Source organism: Diabrotica virgifera, chromosome 3, assembly GCF_917563875.1.
Source record: "Diabrotica virgifera virgifera chromosome 3, PGI_DIABVI_V3a".
NCBI classification, from domain to species: domain Eukaryota; kingdom Metazoa; phylum Arthropoda; class Insecta; order Coleoptera; family Chrysomelidae; genus Diabrotica; species Diabrotica virgifera.
The window spans coordinates 98,593,911-98,614,965 of NC_065445.1; the positions used below are offsets into that span (position 1 = coordinate 98,593,911).

The 21,055-nt window shown below is 34.7% G+C and overlaps 1 protein-coding gene and 1 long non-coding RNA gene across 5 annotated transcripts in view; one reads left to right on the forward strand and one right to left on the reverse strand.

The window, feature by feature from the left end:
• The window catches only part of LOC126881986 (uncharacterized), a 159,499-nt gene extending 138,936 nt beyond the window's left edge, over positions 1-20,563 (reverse strand). For 3 of the 4 annotated variants that reach the window (XM_050646748.1, XM_050646746.1, XM_050646739.1), the window contains exon 1: positions 20,401-20,563. The gene's annotated coding sequence lies outside the window, so the exon portion shown is untranslated. The other variant, XM_050646742.1, reaches the window with a different exon arrangement.
• On the forward strand, positions 17,556-18,008 carry LOC126881996 (uncharacterized). The gene is made up of 2 exons (XR_007697075.1): positions 17,556-17,689; positions 17,806-18,008. It is a non-coding gene; the product is annotated as an uncharacterized LOC126881996 (long non-coding RNA).
• Positions 20,564-21,055: the final 492 nt, after the last annotated feature.

Here is a 21,055-nt window from a genome sequence, read left to right on the forward strand (position 1 = left end):
TACTATTTCGTTGTTTTTTATACCAATGTGTGCTTTTATCCAACACAATATTATATTTTTGCCCGATTTCAAAGCTTCACTGTTCATTGCTATGATGTCACTGATGATATAATTTTCTGCAAAATTATGTACATTATATTTCAATGTCTTTACAATGCTTTGGCAGTCTGTAAATATAACATAATTGAGTTCTTTTTGATTAATACATATTTTGTATGCTTCTTTGATTGCAATGAGTTCAGCTGTGAAAATTGTCATTTTATCAGGTAATCTGTTGTTTATTTTTATACTTTTTTGTGGGTAATATATAGCATATCCAACTTTTCCTTCCATTTTTGAACCATCCGTATATAATTTCTGATAACTCCCCCAGTTTTTTTGTACACACTGAAGGTGGTCTATTTTAGTAAGGAAGTCTGTCGCACGAATATTACTTAAATGACAGTTAACTGGAGATAAATAATCTTCATAATTTAGCTTTCGAGACGAGCTTTGTTCAATTTGGTGTATGTCGCCAATGGAATTAGAAACGTTGAGGAAGCTTTCCACAACTAAAAGCAGTTTCTTTTTTTCCCAGTAATAATGAGTTAGGTATGAGGTGGTTAAATGAACAATTTTATTTAATAGCAGTTTATCGTTTACCGCTGTTTTAACTATAAATTTCTCACTTAGGTATTCCCTGCGTAAGGAAAGTATTGTTCCTTATGTTTATTTATTATTATTATATATTATTATTATTATTTATTATACTTATTATTCCTTAGTGTTCATTAAGCTCACATTCCATGACCAATATAGGTGTGCTACGAAGATAACCAGTGCATAACCTAAGTGCCTTATTTTTGATCCTCTCGATTTTTTGGAGTACAGAGTTTGATGCTGAGCCATAAAAAATAGATCCATAGTCTAAGATTGATCTTATCAAATTTCTGTATAGTAATATTGATATGTTTGGATCAGCTCCCCAGTTACTGACACTTACAGTCTTCATGATATTCATTGCATTTTCCATTCTTCGTAATATGTAATTTGTGTGTTCTTTCCAATTTAATTTGGAGTCTAAAAATACGCCAAGAAATTTTATTGAAGTTTTATAAGGAATACTAGTATTATCAAATTGTAGATGACTTTGAGGAACATATCGTTTTTTAGTAAAGGTAACAATGGTTGATTTACTCTCTGATATTGTTAAGTTATTATCGGTAGCCCATTTTTTTATAATATTCAATGTCGATTTAAGGTAGTTATTACATCTATCTATTGACTTATTTTCTGCATATATCGCAACATCATCAGCGTACTGTAGGATTTTTATGTGTTGAGGAAGTTTAGTTTCTAAGTCAGCAGTATACAGTATATATAATATAGGACTTAGGATGCTACCCTGAGGTAGTCCCAAAGATGTGTATCGGGAGTTAGATTGATCTCCATTTAATCTAACGTGAACTGCTCGATTAATGTATAAGTTAATGATGTTCCATGTTACTATCTCGGGTATTCCTATTTCCAACATTTTCGCGTATAGTATGTGAAGATTAACGTTGTCGTAAGCCCCTTTTATATCTAAGAACAAAGCACTAACTGCTTTCTTATAAGTAAAGGAACTATAAATGTCTATTAAAAAGTGGCAGAGGCTATCTTGTGTGGATTTACCTTTTCTAAAACCAAACTGACTTCTTGGTAATAGGTCGTTCTTTTCTAGCCAAAATTCCAGACGGTTTTTAATAAGTCTCTCATATGTTTTTAGTATACAGGAAGCCAGACCGATTGGACGGTAAGAATCCCAATTCTTTGATGATTTTCCTGGTTTTAAAACCGGGATAATAGTGTAAACGTGCCAATCGTCAGGAATCTTTATGCGGCGCATCCAAATTTCATTATATATATTTAGTAGTGCAGCCTTACCAATTCTTGAAAGATTTGATAGCATCGAGTAATGGATATTATCGGCACCTGGTGCTGAATTTGAGTTTTTCTTCAACGCAAAGTTTAGTTCAGTGGCAGAAAATGGTTTGACTAGGAAACGGATTGGTTCTGGATAGTCGTACAGAGCATTTAGTTGTAAATCAGGAATTACTAATTCTGCAGACGGCGGTGTGATATTTTGATGGAACTCTTCTATCCACGAAGCTTCCGACAGAATAACAGGGACTTTGTTCTTTGTTTTTCTATTTTTTATTCGGTTAACTTTTGACCATACATCTTTAATAGGGACTGACCTATTTAGGGATCCGACATAATCTCTCCAGCTATTTCTTTTAGTTTGTTTAGTGATCTTCTTGACATGTGCATCATCTTTTTTATACTTAAGTAATAAACTAAAGCACTACGAAATACAAAAACATGAATGCGACTATCTACAGGCCACCAGCATTGTTGTGGAAGATCAACTAGGCCCACTAACAGTATCAGCTATATACTGTCCGCCAAAGCACAATAACAAAACGGAACAGTTTGAAAATTTCTTTAAAACATTAGGAAATAGATTTATAGCAGGAGGAGATTTTAATTCTAAGCATACTACCTGGGGATCCAGAATTATTACCACAAAAGGCAGAGAACTTCTTAAAGCTATAAATGCGACCAATGCAAATTACCTCACCACAAGGGAACCAACTTACTGGCCTATCGACAATGCAAAAATACCTGATCTACTCGACTTTTATATTGTTAAAGGAATTAATGTTAAATTGGCAAAAGTAGAATCTTGTTACGATCTACCCTCTGACCACTCTAGCGTAATCGCGACATGGTATGCACAAATAACAAACAGTACTAAACAACCATCACTATACAGTAACAAAACAGACTGGAGCATTTTCAAGACTAAACTAGATGAACTAATTGACATAAACATCCCATTGAAAACAGAAAGTGACATCTACGCAGCAGTAGAAAATCTTCAGAAACCTATACAAGAAGCTGCTTGGTATGCTACCCCTGACTGCTACCAAACAGAATTAAAAGAGAATTGCCCAACTGTAATAAAGGAAATGATTGCTAGAAAGAGAAAAATAAAAGAAGAGTGGCGAAGAAAAAGAACACATGAGAACAAGGCGAAATTAAATAAAATCACCAAGGAAATTAAACTACAGTTGCATAATATCAAAAATAACAAAATACTAAGAATATCTTACAGGTTTATCAGCAAACGCAGATAGTGAATATACCCTTTGGAAGGCCACGAGAAAAATCAAACACCCGAAACAACAAATACCACCAATACGAAACCAAGAGGGAAACTGGTGTAGAAATAATAAGGAAAAAGCCGAAGCATTTGCAAATCACCTCACTAATGTATTCCAGCCACATCCCATGGAAGATGGTGACACAGAGGAAGAAATAAATGACTTCCTGGAATCGCCCTACCAGATGGATTTACCTATACAAAAAATCACCACTAAAGAAGTTAGAAATATGATCCAGCATGAAATCAGTCCAAAAAAAGCTCCAGGGTATGACCTGATCAACGGGAAAGTACTGCAGCAATTGACATGCAAAGGTCTGAAAATGATAACGCAAGTATTTAATGCAATATTTAGGCTAGGTTACTACCCAGAACAATGGAAAGTTGCTCAAATTATTCTCATACCTAAGCCAGGGAAAAATAAAACTCAGGTGACTTCATACAGACCAATAAGCCTGCTACCTGTTCTATCAAAAATTTTGGAAAAACTTCTCCTTAAACAATTATCCCCAGTTATAGAAGAAAGGAAACTAATTCCCCAACACCAATTTGGGTTCAGAACACAACACGGAACGATAGAACAGGTACATAGACTGGTAAAACACATCAGAAGTGATCTAGAAAATAAAAGGTATTGTTCTGCTGCATTCCTGGACATTGGTCAGGCCTTCGACAAGGTATGGCATGCTGGTATGCTCTTTAAACTAAAGAAAAACCTTCCTCATCCTTTTTATCAAATCCTAAAAAGCTATATTTCCAACCGACATTTCCTAGTCAAGCAGGATAATGAATACACAAGCCTAAGACCAATAAAAGCCGGAGTACCACAAGGAAGTGTCTTGGGACCGATATTGTACTTGCTCTACACTGCTGACCTACCCACAAGTAACAAAACAACGTGTGCAACTTTTGCTGATGACACTGCTGTACTAGCCTCTCACCATGATCCAAATACAGCATCCAGAACCCTTCAGAAAGACCTTAATAATATACAAATATGGCTTAAAAAATGGAAGATAAAGGCGAATGAGAGTAAATCCATCCATGTAACCTTCACCATGAGAAGACAAACATGTCCATCTGTAACACTAAATGAAACTCAACTCCCACAAACCGATACTGTGAAGTACCTAGGAATCCATCTTGATAGGAGATTAACTTGGCAAAAACACATTTTTACAAAAAGAAAACAACTAGGAATAAAATTTCGAGAAATGTACTGGATCGTCGGTCGTAAATCTCAACTATCACTTGAAAACAAACTGCTGATATATAAAACTATATTAAAACCAGTGTGGACTTATGGTATCCAACTTTGGGGGACAGCCAGTCAAACTAACCTAGAAATATTGCAGAGATTCCAGAACAAAGTCCTTAGAACAATGCTGAATGCCCCTTGGTACGTGCCAAACTATGTGATAGAGCAAGACCTCAATGTGCCATCCATAAAAACAGTAATAACGGAATATTACAAAAAATATTCCAAGAGACTAGAATCTCATCCAAATGAGTTAGCCAGCAACCTTACTGATGACCACAATGATGTACGACGCCTGAAGAGATTCAAAGTAGTGGATCTAGCAAGAAGATTCGAATAATCTGTGATAACTAAACTTATTTTAATTTGTTTTAATTTAATTTATGTAAAGAGGGTGATCACTGGATCTCCCTCTACAGGTCAAAATTTTCAATTTTTGTCAAATAATTTACCTATTGTTCTCAGTTGAGGACAGATTGTAAATATTACAACATTAAATAAAAAAAAAAAAATAAATAAAATAAAGTAGCAATTCTGCTTACCGCATTTGAAAGTTTAAGTCAAATTATACCGGTTTTGATTATTTGCATTGCTAAAAATTAATTCTTTTATTGTTAAACTAATCTATAAACACATAGTGTTTCCCGTGCCTAATACATGCGTTTTAACGCATGCTACGTAGAAATTGCCTCGCTTACACTTGTAGCTACTCTACCTACTCGTTCGATTTTAAATGAGAAATCATTGAAAACATCACTCACATACTAGGTGTTTATAGCTTTGTTTAACAATAAAATAACAATTTTTTAGCAATGCAAATAATCAAAACCGATATAATTTGATTTAAACTTTCAAATGCGGTAAGCAGAATTGCTACTTTATTTTTTAATCAAAAGTTATTCGGGTTCAAAAATTACAATTTTTCGATTTTTTGAAAGTTCAACCGCGTTTATCTCGAAAACTATGCATTCTACGAAAAAACTTGTAGGAATATTTTTTGCTTAAAATGACCCAAAAAATACAAAAAGATGTTTTGTTTTGCGAGAAATCGCTGTTATGTAATTCCTCAAGTTCTTTGTCTATAACAATCTTATCGATATCCGGATCAACTGTTACGCAAAAAATTCGTATTCTGCGGGTCAAAATATATAAAAAAAACTTGGGTAAGTCCATCTGAATTAAGGAGGCCGTTGTACCCCCCCTGGCGACAGGACTATAATATGTTGCAAACGGAACCAAATATTTGAGAGCTTCGCTCACCCATTCGGGGTATTCTCGAATCCTTCTGGTCCAAGACTGATCCGGGTTTTGGGGAAAAAATTAGATTTATCATTACATCACTTGATATAATATAAATAAGTTTTAATTTCATTTTTGTTGGAATTACAGCGTGTTGAAAACGATTGTCTAAAAAATGATTCAGTACCCATTTGTACTTACATATTACGGCTGGTTTGAATTTCATTGGTGAAATATTCAGAAAACTGTTGTTTTATATTGTATAAGTAGCTTACATTTATGTAAAAACGTACTAAAAATTAATCCTATTATTTCATTTCACTTAAACCTTTTTTTTTTCAATTGAAAACTGCTCTAATTCATTTTTTAATCCGCTAGCATTATCCGTGGCAGTGTTTAGTAATAATTTTGCTTTGATGGAGTTTACAACTTTAATGAGAGATTTAAACATAACCCATTTCCAACATTTTGAGGCAAGAGCTTGTCGATGTAAAAAACTGATTTAACTGTTGTTAAATTATTTCTTGCAATTTAACAATAAAACAAGTCATGTCATAGGTCTTGATCCTATAGGTACGTATAGGTACAGCCGTATCAGTGTTGCCAATCGGCGGATAATTATCCGATTTGCGTACCTTTTTGAGAGTTGTCGTATCTTCTTCGTATCTTTAAATAAATCGGATATTTGCGGATATTTTTCAGTGTATCTACTATCGACTAAAACTTTCTCATCCATATATTCCCAACACCAACAACACATTAATTTTGTTTGGTTCCGCCCAAATTTTTATAAATAGTCTATACTGGATGAATGTTAGTGACATCCGATACATTTCATCTTTTGACAAAAGGGACATGTGCCGATTCTTTTATTTAGAATTTAAATGCACAAGTGCATCCACTTAAGGCATACTAATACAATTCAAATTTCAAAAACCGTCTGCCGTCCGATGTTATTGCTTTGATGAGTATTAGTTCGATGAGTATGAGTTTATTGCCGTCCGATGAGTTTTTAGTTTTTAGTCTTTAAACTTATGAAAGCTAATTCACGCACGATTTAGTTTTATTTTCTTTTTATGTAGGTAGTAACTCTGGACTCGATAAAAATAATGCATTTTAAAAGCATTGACCACAAATTTTGCGCCTATGCTATTAATGTAGCTGTAGTTTATTTTGTATTGATTTATTTATTATTTATTTTTCCAGTACCTAGTTTAAGTAGTTATTACGTTTTAATAAAATAATATTTAAAAGTTTTTTTTTTACTTAAATAATTATAATAAATTAATATAACGATCCAAATAATGAAATATTTAGATTTATTTATTTATTTAGAATTTAACCCTTACGATAATACAAAATACGAATAATATAATAATAGTAAGTAAATAGTATTTACATACATGAATTAGGTAATAATCAGCTAGGATACGAGAGTTTCATCTATAAACGAAAATTTTTAAACCGTGAAATAGAGAATCCAGTAGATTAAAGGGCCGGTTTTTCGAACACTAATCAGAAATGGAATCAACTGATCATTATCAAATATTTAATTACTATCAACGTCAACTTTGATTGGGTTGCTAAAAACATAATTGATTACAATTATGAGATTAATTGATTAATTAATCAATTATGTTAATAAGGGAGCGTTCAAGTATTACGTAACGCAGGTTGGGGGGGGGGGTCAAAAATCTTCAAAAATCGCGTTACGTAATACTTGAACGCTCCCTAATTGTTACGTTAATTGATAATTAATAATTAATTAATAAATCAGTTATGTTAATTATCATAATGATAATTGATTACAATCAACTGATTGGCGTACGAACAACGGATTTTGTTATTTGATGGTTGTTAAAGGGACTGAAAGAATAACATTGGTAACATTGATTTTAATAACAGAATAATTTTTGACCTAGCGTACCTTTTCGTGACAAATCGGATATTTTTTGAGCGATCATCGGATAATCTAGAGAAATGGGATTGGCAACACTGAGCCGTATAGGCAGCACAATCCCGCAATGCTGCAGATCATCAACCAAGAAGTGGACAAGATATTAAAAGAAGGAACCATCGAACCCTCCACAAGTGTTTGGAGTTTACGGATTGTACTAGTTAGAAAAAAGGATAATTCGTACAGATTTTGCATTGACTTTAGAAAAGTCAACGAACTATTAGATAAGGACGCATATCCGTTACCTCGAATATCAGAAATTCTGGATAGACTTAAGGAAGCAAATTTTATCTCAATCCTCGATTTGAAACAGGGATATTTTCAAATACCCCTGGAAGGAACAAGCTGCCCAGTGACAGCATTTAGCGTACCAGGAAAATGTCATTATTTCAATTCAGAACCACCTCATTTGGACTACACTCCGCCGGAGCAACTTTCCAACGACTACTGGATAAAGTAACACCGCCCGATGTAGAATTCGCATTCGCCTACTTGGATGATATCGTGGTAATATCGAAGACATTTCTAGAGCATTTAAATCACCTACAAGAGGACTTTCGAAGACTGAAAGAGGACAGATTACAGCTTAACTTCGAAAAATGCACATTTTGCCAGTCAGAGCTCAAATACTTAGGACACGTTGTGGGAGCAGAGGGAATAAAAACTGACCCGGAGAAATCCAACCCTACGACCGAACTTGCAGCACCGAGAAATGTGCGTCAACTCCGTCACTTTCTAGGAATAACCTCATGGTATCGTCGGCGTCGATTCATAGAGAACTATTCGACAATAGGGCTTTTCATTCACAGTCATTTGTTTCGAGCTTCTGTCATGTGTCACATAATATTAATATATGAATCTACGTCATACGTTATTGATAATAATCAATGATACAAAACAAAGACGTATGACGTAGATATATTAATATTATGTGACACATGACAGAAGCTCGAAACAAATGACAATCGATGAAAAGCCCTATAGCAAGACCACTAAGCATGCTTCTGAAGAAGAAGATAAGATGGAAATAGACCGATAAGCAGGAAAACTCAATTAAAGAACTTAAAACAAAACTTACGTCGGCCCCAGTATTAGCGTGCTCCGATTTTTCGAAAACATTTTACCTACAAACAGATTCGTCAAACTGCGGACTTGGAGTTGCACTAACACAGAAGTATGACGGCCAAGATAAAGTAATCGCATATGCTAGTCGACCCCTCACACCGGCTGAGACAAAATATTCAGCAATTTGCCGAATAGCGCAGAAATACTATTGGCCTAAAATGTTCAAAGAAATTGCAGACTACGTTAGAACCTGTACGAAGTGCCTCCAGTACCTATAAACCGTCTCAAATGCAACCAGCCGGGAAAATGTAACCGTCCGCTGTAGAAAAGCCTTGTCATACTGTCTCAGTTGATTTAATGGGACCATTCCCAAGATCTACGAAGGGGAATATTTTCTTGATAGTCGTACAAGACCAGTTTACCAAATGGGTCGTCGCCCAACCAATAAAAGTAGCATATACGAACTCCATCATCGACATTCTATGATCAAAAGTAATCATGCAATTCGGTATCCCGAAGAAAATTGTTTCCTATTACAGTCGAACCCGCTTATTAGAATACCTCTTAAAGGAATATCCCGGTTTAAGGAATAGAAATTTGAGGTCCCGAAACATTTATAGTAGCAACCAATGATCGGTTATTAGAATATCCCGGTTATAGGAATACTTTTACTTGGCACAAAGGCTATTCCAATAAGCGGGTTTGACTGTACTTCCATTTAGCGCGCCTATGCGTATATGGGAAAGAATAGACGAAGACTAACACAGAATAGGACAATATGGATACGGCGAAAGAAGACAACTTTTTGCTTAGGAAGAAGACAACTTAGATGAGAGACAACTTTTTGCTATGAACTCGTTTTTTAACAAAAAACCTCAAAGAAAATGGACATGGATAAGTCCCAACGGTAATACTAAAAACGAAATAGATTACATCCTTACAACACAAAAAGCCATCATCAAAGATGTTACAGTACTGAACCGTTTCTCAACCGGTAGTGACCAGGGGCGTGCGGTGAAATTTGAAACAGGGGAAGCAATTTATAAAAAAAATTGTAAAAACACCTATTTATAATGTAACTCAGTTCTTCTACCATTTTTCGAAAACTTGTACAAACGTGGATATTGTGACATTTCTTTAATCAGATTATGTATATTCAATTGGAAAAGAAAACAAGTAAAATCCTTTATAAAACGGATACATGCTACTAGGTATACTCCCTAGGGAGTAAAAGTACCTTGTCTCCCTAGGGTCGAAAAGTAGGTACGCCTTTCCTCCCTACAATCAGGCCAGGAAATGTATAGTTTCGGTAGAGGTAGGTGGAAAAAATATTAGTAACTCACTGGCAATATTTTTTATGTCAATACTCAATATTCTCAGTCTCATATAAAGCTGTTAGGTCTGAACTTAATGAAATCAAGTCAAAATATTGTCCATAAAGACGCATCAAAGATTTTGTTTGTTTTTCAGGAAAATGTGTTTTTTTAATGTATTAAAATTGCACAGCTAAAGAAAGTCTCGGTCATCAAAATTCCTAAAACCTATTTTCCATTCGTTGACATATTTGATCGAAAATCTGGTAAATTGTATAGTTGGCGGTAGCACGATTCGACATCTCCAACATTATCAGTGCGTACCTATTCGTTTCCTTTTAGGCTTAACTTAACTTCTTGCCATCATATTATTCGAGCATTTTTCAAAGTCATCTCTCTCTTTTTGTTAATAATATCTTTAAATACGCTAATTTTTTTACACAGAAACCAATCTCGTTTATCTTGCATTGCAATACATTAAATAAATTATCGGAGAATGGAAATATTTCTGAAAAAAGCTAAGTTATAAAGTAAAATTCAAATAATCTTTTAAACTATCCAAAAATCCTCTTAAGCTATTTATGGTTTCTGTATCCCACATTTCACATTTTCACCATTTTCCAAAACACACATATTTTATAATATATTTATATAAATAATATTTATATTTAGTATTTATAATATAAATAATTCTATGTACTTATTTATATAAATAATTCAATAAAATCCATCTTCATACTTTCAAAAAATCAGTCAACGAAGCCCGTCATTGTCAAATGCTGGTAAATCCCATTTAAATTCACCAAAAACATCTTCGTATGCAATTGACAAAACTGCTTATAAGCTAAAGATATGCCCCAAATTTGAACTCGCCGCTCACCATCTAACCCCGATGATTTTTACATAGGCTTGAGTCGCTGGCTGCTTATACTAGTATGGGTACCTATTTCATTGCTTAGTTATTTACTGTATGACAAAAATAGAGTAAAATACGTTTGTCTTTTCTTATTAGGTAGGTACTTGCTGCTTGTACTACATAATTAAATATTCTCGTACGCAACTTAAAATCCTGCTTATTATGTGTTTGTTTAATTTTTTTAAAATTATCTCAGTTACTCAGATGGTACGGCATTACTACGGAAACCAAGGGAAGCAATGCTTCCCTTGCTTCCATGGACTGCACGCCCCTGGTAGTGACCATAGACTTGTCAGAGCCAAACTCAGCATTAATAGCCAATTCGAAACGAAAAAGAAAACGGAAAATAGATCGAAACTAGATATGGGAAAACTTAAGAAAGCAAAAGAGGAATATAAACAAAAAATAAGGGAAAGTATATCGGTCACTAGAGATTTGGAAAACAAAAATATCGATGAAATAAATCAGCTATTAACCGATACATTAGCAAAGGCGGGAAAAGGGGTAGCACAAACAAGAATAAAAAAGGAAAACTACATATCTTAAGAAACAAAAAACCTCCTGAGCAAAATAAAAACATTAATAGAACAAGATGAGAGAAACACAGTAGATTACAAAGAGGTAAACAAAGCTATCAGAAGGAATATCAAGGAAAGTCAAAGGAGAGTACAGAAAGAAAAAATATAAAAAACCATTGAACAAAATAGAAATATGAAGTGCTTAAAACCACAGCTTGGATCCATACAGATTAATAGTATAAAGAACAAAGAAGGTATAGAGACCAATAATATAGAAGAAATTATACAGATAACACAAGAATATTATAAAAACCTCTACAATACAAAACAGAAACCAACACAAGAAATCCTTAAGCAACTACAAATAAAAATAAAAAATGTCAATTCCGACTTACAACCAGAAATCAGTAAGAATGAGATAAAAAGAGCACTCAAGGAGATGAAGAATAATAAATCGCCAGGAAAAGACGGGATAACTGTAGAAATGCTAAAAAAATGGTGGGAAAACAACTAGAGAAGTTTTGTACATACTTACGAATAAAATATTAATGACAAAACAAATACTTAACACTTGGAACGAAGCAATAACATTGTTACTATTACTATTTAAGAAAGGAGATAAAAAGGATCTAAAGAATTACAGACCCATAAATTTACTAAATGTGATGTACAAGCTATTAACCAAGATATTAACAAATATATTAACAACTAAATTAGATGGATACCAGGCAAGAGAACAAGCCGGATTTAGAAAGAGCTTCAGTACAAGTGACCAACTTTTAACGATGAAGATATTAATCGAAAAAGCTAACGAATATCATATCCCGCTATACATGGCATTTATTGACTTCGAAAAAGCATTTGATAGTGTGGAACACTGGGCAGTAAAAAATTCCCTACAAAACAGCAGAATAGACTACAGACATACCGACTTAATTACAAATGTATATGATAAGGCAACAACAACTATTAAGCTAATGAAGCAAACGGAGCCTATTAAAATAAACCGAGGAGTAAGACAAGGAGATACCATCTAGCCCAAGCTATTGGACCAAGCGCTAGAAGATGTGTTCAAACAACTACACTGGGATGGCTTCGGTATAAACATAAACGGGCAATATCTGAATCACTTACGATATGCTGATGATATTGTATTAATAACAGAAAGAAGTGAAGAATTACAAAGAATGATGGAAGAACTAGATAGAGAATCGACAAAGATAGGAGTGAAGATGAATTACAGTAAAACAAAAACCATGACCAATCAACAAGAAGAAGTAATAAATACAGTGGCACAAACAAGAATAGAACAAGTAAAAGAGTATATACATCTAGAAGAAATCACTAGATTAAATAAAGAAAATCAAACCGAAGAAATAAAGAGAAGAATAAGATTGGCCTGGGCATCATTCGGAAAACTGTCTTATATTCTAAAGAACAGAAAATACCCGCAATACCTAAAAACAAGAGTATTCAATCAATGTATACTCCCTGTTCTAATATATATGGCTCTCAGACATGGACGTTTACAAAAGAAAATATGGAAAAAATAGCAAAGACAGAAAGATCCATGGAAAGACAAATGCTGAACATTAAACTATCAGACAGGAAAAGAAACGAATGGATCCGTAACAAAACCAAAGTGAAAGATGTCTCTACCGAAGTAGCAAAGCTTAAATGGAAGTTCGCCGGACACACCCTACGGCAGAAGAATAAAAGGTGGACTAAGATGATTATACATTGGAGACCGTGGGACCACAAACGAAAAAGGGGAAGGCAACAGAGCCGATAGTCGGATGACCTGAAGAAACACACTGGGTCAAATTGGATGCAAATTTCCCAAGATAGAGAGGCATGGAAGAAGGAAGAGGAGGCCTATATCCAAGGATGGATGTTTAGGGCTGATTAGATAGATAGATAGATGAGTATAGGTAATTGTCAAAATATTGATTTTAGATAATGTCAAAGATTACCACTGTTGCCAAAGTTTCACAGACCTTACCAAAAAAGGTATGATACTATCTATCGACCGAAATTATATTGATGACGCGCTACTGTATGCTCTTAAGGTACTCACGGGTGAATCTTCTGGTATGGCAACGTGTATTGGCATGCATTAATCTAAAGTTTTCGCTAATGAACTGTACGAAAGGCATGACCTGGTAAGCCACTGTTTCGGTTATAGTGTATGGAGCATCATCTCGGACAACGGCGCGCAGTTCACAAGCAGCAGTTTTAAAACATTCATAAAGTCCTACAACATAAATCACGTTCTGACACCACCGTTCTCGCCTCAATGCAATCCAGTAGAACGAACGAACAAGGTACTGAAAACAATGATAGTTACTTACGTGGAGGATAACCATAAAGACTGGGACAAATTCATACCAGAATTCTGCTATGCCATAAATTCGTCAAGACATGATTCAACAGGATTTTCACCAGCGCTTCTCAATTTTGGAAGAGAATTAGTGGAAGGCGGGCGGAATGGGGTAGCGGGGCGGAATGAAGATTGGTATTTTTAAGTATCAATGACGTGTTGCAGACTAGCAGCGATAAGTAAAAGTACATCAGTGTAGTGTGGTTGAAGTCCGGTAGGCACCTTTGTCTAGTTCTCTTGACGTTAACAACGTGAATCTATCGTTGCGTGGTTTTTCGCTTATAATTTGTAACTGTTTGTGATTTTATGACCAAGGTAAGTTGCACACGCTTGTTTTTTTATAACGTTAGTTGGTAATACTTGTAGGGTATTTATTTAGCTTTCATTTAGTCTAGGCATACGTTTTCTTACCAATCGTTTTCGAGTGACCATAGCTTGATGAAATAAATCATGTGCTTGGGGCGGAATGGGGAAGTACCCCGTGCCGCCCACACTATTTTTATTAAACAGGAACTCTATATTTAACTATTTTTCTTCTATTTCAGATGGTTCTAGTATACAGAAGAAAGACGAATAGACAGCCATGGTCTACTAAAAGTATGAATAATGCTGCCGAAGAGGTTATTTCTGGTCAAGTAGGTTATTTGAAGGCTCCAAAGCAATTTAATGTTCTCCAAAGTACCTGGAGACATCCTGCAGAGAAAAGGAAATATCCGCAGTAACATATTGACAAAACAGCAGGGAAATTTTGAGCTGTTTTTACCGAAAGGCAAGAATATGAGCTCATGAGCTATTTGAAAATTATGGAGTATCGATTATTTGGTCTAACGACGATAGATTTGCGTACCTTAGCTTATCAGATAGCTGTAAGAAATGGCCTAGCCCACATATTTACGAGTGAAGTCGCCGGCCAAGATTGGGTCAATGGATTTTTAAAGAGAAATCCTACTGTATCACTTCGGGAACCTGAGTCTGAGTCAACATCTGGCGCCAGAGTTATGGGCTTTAATAAAGTGGCAGTGATGAACTTAGCTTAACATAACTTAACATAAAATGACTTTTCAACGGTGCTTAATAATTGGACTTAATAATTACAATTATTAAGTTATTTTTTTATTAATTTCACTAATCCTGTAATGACAATTGACATTGTTTAATATTTTAGTAACAAACTTACTGTTCTTGTTCTTATAAAATAATAATATTGTAATATAATGTCAACAACATTACAATGAGTTTATATAATGATATGCAGCTTAAATAATTAATCCTAACTTATTTTTAAAAATCAATTTCAACTTAGTACCCCATTCCGCCCCGCCTTCCCCTAGACACAACAGATGCGACAAACAATCAAGGTATACAGGGGTACGCGGAAAACTTAAACACGTTAGAAGCGTTAAGAGAATTGGCGAAAATACACATGGAACACGCTTTCGAGGAACAAAAGAAACATTACGATAAGACGAAGAGACTGGCAGCCACATCCAGGAGATCGGGTCATGAAAAAGGAACACCATCTATCATCGGCTAGTGCAGCTTTCATCAGCAAACTAGCGCCAAAGTACTAAGAACCATACATAGTAACATCTGTGATATCACCAGTAATTGTAAAACTGAAATTGGCCGAGAGCAGTGACGGCGCATGTAAGTAAAAGATTTAAAACCGTGGGAGGGGGAAGATATCTCGACAGAAATCCAATCCCCACCAAAAGCAAACGGTATTTAAGCAGCAATACTAGCAAGCAGAATTTAGTTCGTCCACATCAACCATCGAACGAACTCCTAAAGTACGGAGGACAAGATCTAACTAAACAACTATTAAAACTAATACAAAAAATAATAGAACAAAACAGAATACCACAAGAATGGAGATCAAGCATCCTAATACCTCTCTTCAAAAAAGGAGACAAATCAGACCCAGAGAATTACACAGGGATTAACTTATTAAACACAACATTAAAATTAACAACAAAAGTGATAACAAACAAATTGATATGAAATTATAACATTAGCAGAAGAACAACAAGGTTTTAGGTCGGGAAGGTCATGCACTGACGCTATATTTATAATGAGGCAAGTTCAAGAGAAATTGTTGGAATACAACAAACCTGCATATTTATGTTTCGTGGACCTTAAGAAAGCATTTGACATGGTCACATTAAAGGACGTTGTCCACTTGTTATACTCGAGAGAGGTACCTCTGGGAATAATTAAAACGATAGAAAACATCTACCAGAACAACACAATAAAAGTAAAAGTGGAAGATGAACTAACTGACCCAATTGAAGCCGGCAATGGGATAAGACAGGGGGATTCCTTGAGTCCTTTATTGTTCAACCTGATCATGGACGAAATAATAAAAAAAGTAAGAACTAAAAAAGGATACTAAATGGGAGAAAAACAACTTAAAATAATCTGCTATGCGGACGATGCAATACTAATCTCCCAAAGTGAAGATGATTTACAACGTATGCTGCACCAATTCAACATAATCGCCAGAAAATTTAACATGTTAATTTCCTCAAAAAGACAAAATGCATGGTTATAGCAGCAGATCCAATAAGATGTAAATTGGAGCTGGAAGGTCAGATAATAGGACAAGTGATAGAGTTTAACTACCTAGGCCCCACACTATCTAGCTACGGAAGACAAGAAACAGAAGTGGAAAATCAAGTGAATAGAGCAAATAGAGCCGCAGGTTGCCTGAATGACACAATATGGAGAAATAAAAATATCGGAAAAGAAATGAAAGGCAGACATACGCGGCAGAAACACGACCCGACTCAGAGAGGACAAAAAGATTGCTCGAAACAGCGGAGATGAAAACCCTTCGAAAAATCGATGGTAAGACTCTATGGGACAGAGCTAGAAGTACAGATATACGACGGAGATGCAATGTGGATAACATTAACAACTGGGTAAGAAACAGAAGAATAGAATGGAATGAGCACATAAGCCGAATGACAACAAGTAGGGTAGTCAGGACAGCGAGAGACGGTTCCCCAATAGGAAGATGATCAGTGGGAAGACCACGAAAACAATGGAACGACAACTTACTAGAGGCACATTGAAAAAACAGACAGAGTCATGTCTATACAAAAAGAAGAAGAAGAAGAGAAGACATCAACCATGGAAGACATCCTAGAAATTCCTGAACAGATGACCTCTCTAGTAACGCCAGAGAGACCCAGACCGTCCGTGACACCAGGGAAAGACGCCGAACGAATATTGAAGAGGTTCCATGAACTATTCGGTACGCCGCCATCCCCGCCAAGGAAGCGGAGTGCCTTCGGATCCCCGGCGGCCCCAGATATGTCAACAGGTCCCGAAGCCCAAGCCGTATCCACTCCAGGAGAGCCTCAACCCGAAGAATACTCCGACCTGGTAGAGATCGTCCCAAAGTGCCTAATTGAAGGGGACCAGAAGGTACCGAATTACGTGCAACATAATGGCAGGAGGATTATTATCAAGATACCGCGAGGGGTAGATGGCATCACACGGCTGTAGACGCCACAAAAAAATGTTACTTTTTTTTCCAAAGAGAAGGGTGTTGTGTAATGATATGCCTCGAGCAGCACGTCGACAGATTGAACCGGTGGCGTTTCACCGTTCGCGCAACCCGATACCCCACTCATTTCCACTTCTTCAAAATAGTCCAGTCAGAGAACGTACTTAAGGAGACAACCGAGCGAGCGGAGAAGAATCAGTCTTGTAGCGACCAGCTCTGGACTCCAAGGCCAATCAGCTGATTGAGCAGGCAGGCCGACCTGAGTAGCGAGACACCATAGTGAAGTGATACGCATGCTTGTAATTAAGCGGAAGCCGTGGAGTGAGCGTGCTTCCGATCAGAATGGTATGGCTCCCGTATGTTCATTAATATTTTCATTGCGTGACTGTTTGTGCCTTACACTGTAGTGAGGTGTAAGGATATTTCATTTTTGTAATATTAATTTTATTTTTATTTTGCAGACATCTATCCAGGGGGTCTTCTCTCCAACAGGGCAATATGTAATCATATTTTACTTTGTTAGAGCTAGCTACCCGTCACAACATTCTGATAAAATCTGCTAATATGTTTAATAAAAAAAGTGGTACAGTACAGTTCAGTAGATTTCATTATAGTTTTTAATGTAATCTCATGTAGTCATATTGTAAATACAAATAAAATTAAAGTGGTGTAAGCATTATTTCTAAAATTAAAAGGAAGCAGAACAACTGTCAATAATTTAAAGAATTTTAATACCGATGAGAATTATTTATATTCTAGCCAGGCTAGCGAATATAAATAGAGATGAAACCAAGGGAGAATATAAAATTCTTAATTGCATGTCGAGAAATGCGCAATAAGTATCTCTTAAAACCTACCAAATTTCATTTGCATATCTCAACCGGTTTTAGAGCAATAAATAAATCGTCAGTTTGTAAGAAACCCGTATCCAACATCCCGTATCTCGAAAATGAAGCATTTTCGGCCATATTTATATAGCAAACGGTCATTATTTCTTCATGCAGAATTACCCCTTAAAGTTTGTCGCATTTATTTAGAAACACCCTGTATTTTTTAACTTTTTTAATTAACTTTTAAGTAACATTTTTATTATCCAACATAAGCGAATAAATAAAAACACGATGTTAAGAAAACCTGAGGCTATAGTTGGGTTTTAATTTCAGTATTTTATAAATGCTAGAATATTCCACAGGGTTTGGTGAACTTTGAGAAAAACACATTTTGATTGGTACACCCGGTGTACAATGACAATTTACATGTCTCGCAACAATATTATTACAGCGATATTGTTAAAGAATAAGACTATAACAGATAACATATTAAAAAAATCACCTAAATGGGACAACAGGTTTAGGAAATTCGAGACATAAAAAATGACCCATTTTGTGGGTGGCCCGTTTTCTCTGACGCGCAGTATTTTTCCCCGAAAAATTCAAATTTTTGATTCAGTTCTAATTAATCGTCAACTATATTATAAAACTTTAAATTTTTTAGAATTTATAGTTTCCAAAATATAATTTTTCAAAGTTCGCACAGCATTTTGGGCCATTTTACATTGTTCTGTAACTTTTTCCTACGCGGCTTTAGGTATATGCAATGGTACATTTAGCAGAAAGAGAAATCAATTACTTTTAAAATGAACTATTGAAAAAAAAAACGTTTATGTTCTTGACTTTAAAATTATATATTGTAAAAAATTCTAAGACCATTTTTAAACAAGATATCCGCTGGATATCTAAGGGTATCCGTAATTTGAGAAAAATTTTGATTTTTTTTTCAATTAGAATATAATTGCATATTAGAACATAATTTTTAATTCCAAATAACTTTTCTTTACAACACTTTTCGATATTGTGAAATATAAAGGTACTTTACTCTTGAGCGAAATCCAAATTTTTTAACATACCTCGTATACTATTGATAAAATTTGATATCTGATTATTGCATCTTAGGCTTTAGACCATGCAGAGCATTTTATGAAGAATAATTTTTTCACAAAATTAATAATCAAAAATTTTCCATATTATGATACCCACTTAGTGGAATATAAAATATTATATTATGTGTTTGTATATACATACTTTGAAAAAGTATATTAGGTACTTAAAAACAATCATAGAATTTTTTTTAATACACAATTTTAAAGTAAAGACAATACGCTTTCTTTTTTATTCAGAAATGTATATAGGTCTACCTAAAGGTACCAGAAAAAAAGTTATAATGAGAAATTCAAAAAATAATCGTAAAAAATATCAAAAATCGTTAAAAGTATAAAATTTTGAAAAACCATAACTTGCTTAAAAATAGTCGTATAACCTTATACAATCGATAATTTTAAAGGTAATTGACTTCTCTTCCTATTCAATATTATACCATTGTATATACCTAAATCTGCGTAGAAAAAAGTTACAGAACAATGTTTGCGAAATAATAAGGAAAATGGCCCAAAAATACTGTGATCTGTCATTTTAAAGAGGAAGGATGGAAGTTTCTTTTATGTGCAGCAATGCATATACCTATATCCCCATGCAAAAACGTTAAGAGGCAAAAAACAAATTTTTTTCGTGTTTTTTTTTGCTTGTTTTGAATGGATTTTTGACTTTAAAAGGTGATATTTCGATAGTAAATTTAATTTGGAACAATTTTTCCGTAGATGTGTATGTACAAAAAGTGCACAGAATTCACCCTATGCACCCTAGTGCATAGGGGTTAATTCACCCTTTTCTCAAAAGCGCATCCCTTTAAATGGAAGCACTCCGCGTTTTTTTCATATCTAGAGGTCTCTTGACCATATGAAACAATAAAACACCTTGAACATTGTAGTTCCTTTCTGAAGTAGATCTACGTAAGCAATAGCCTATCAGCAAACAAAAAAATAGTGAAATTTTAAATCAAGTAATAAATTTCAACAAGTAAATATTTAAGAAATACATATACAACTTACTTATTATTGGAATCATTCGCGGAATTTAAAAACAATTTATTCAAAGTTGTAGCACTGTTTTTTCTCATAAACTAAAATTATTATCACTTTTTTATCATTTTACGAAACTTACCACATAAAATATTAATAGTTAACTCCCACATTCACAGGTGTCAATCACACTTGGGCAACAATCAGTGATCAATATTTAGTTTTTCTTAACAGTGTTTGTACTGAATCGGTCAAGCACAAATCCTGTACTATATCAATTGAGATTAAGATCGACAGTACATATATCTAATGATATTACTTTTATTTAATGCGTGTAATAAAAATCACTTCACTTATTATAAATTCATATAGGTAGATATTCGATTTATTAGACTGTATTCTTGGATATTGTTAATATTCATACTGAATACGGGTTAAAGCTGCGGGCAAATTTTTGTGGTTTCGTTATAGTTTGATGACACCTTATGTAAAAGTTCATTGAATTATATTATTACCATAATGTGACTAATTGGAAATGAGAACGCCATCACTATAACGTCCTAGGTTCTATGACTTCCGATTTCGAGCCATCTCTATCATTCCAGTCCAGGCATCTTCTTCTGTGCCTCGATCTCTCAAATCTTCATCTACTCCGCTTCTCCAACTACTGCATTGAGTAGTGGTATCGCTTTTTTCTTTTAGTATTTCTCTTGCCCCTGTCTTCATATAGTGTTCCGTTATAGGTAAGTTTCATTCCCAGGTATTTATATTCTCTATAATTTTGTGTTTCCATTCTA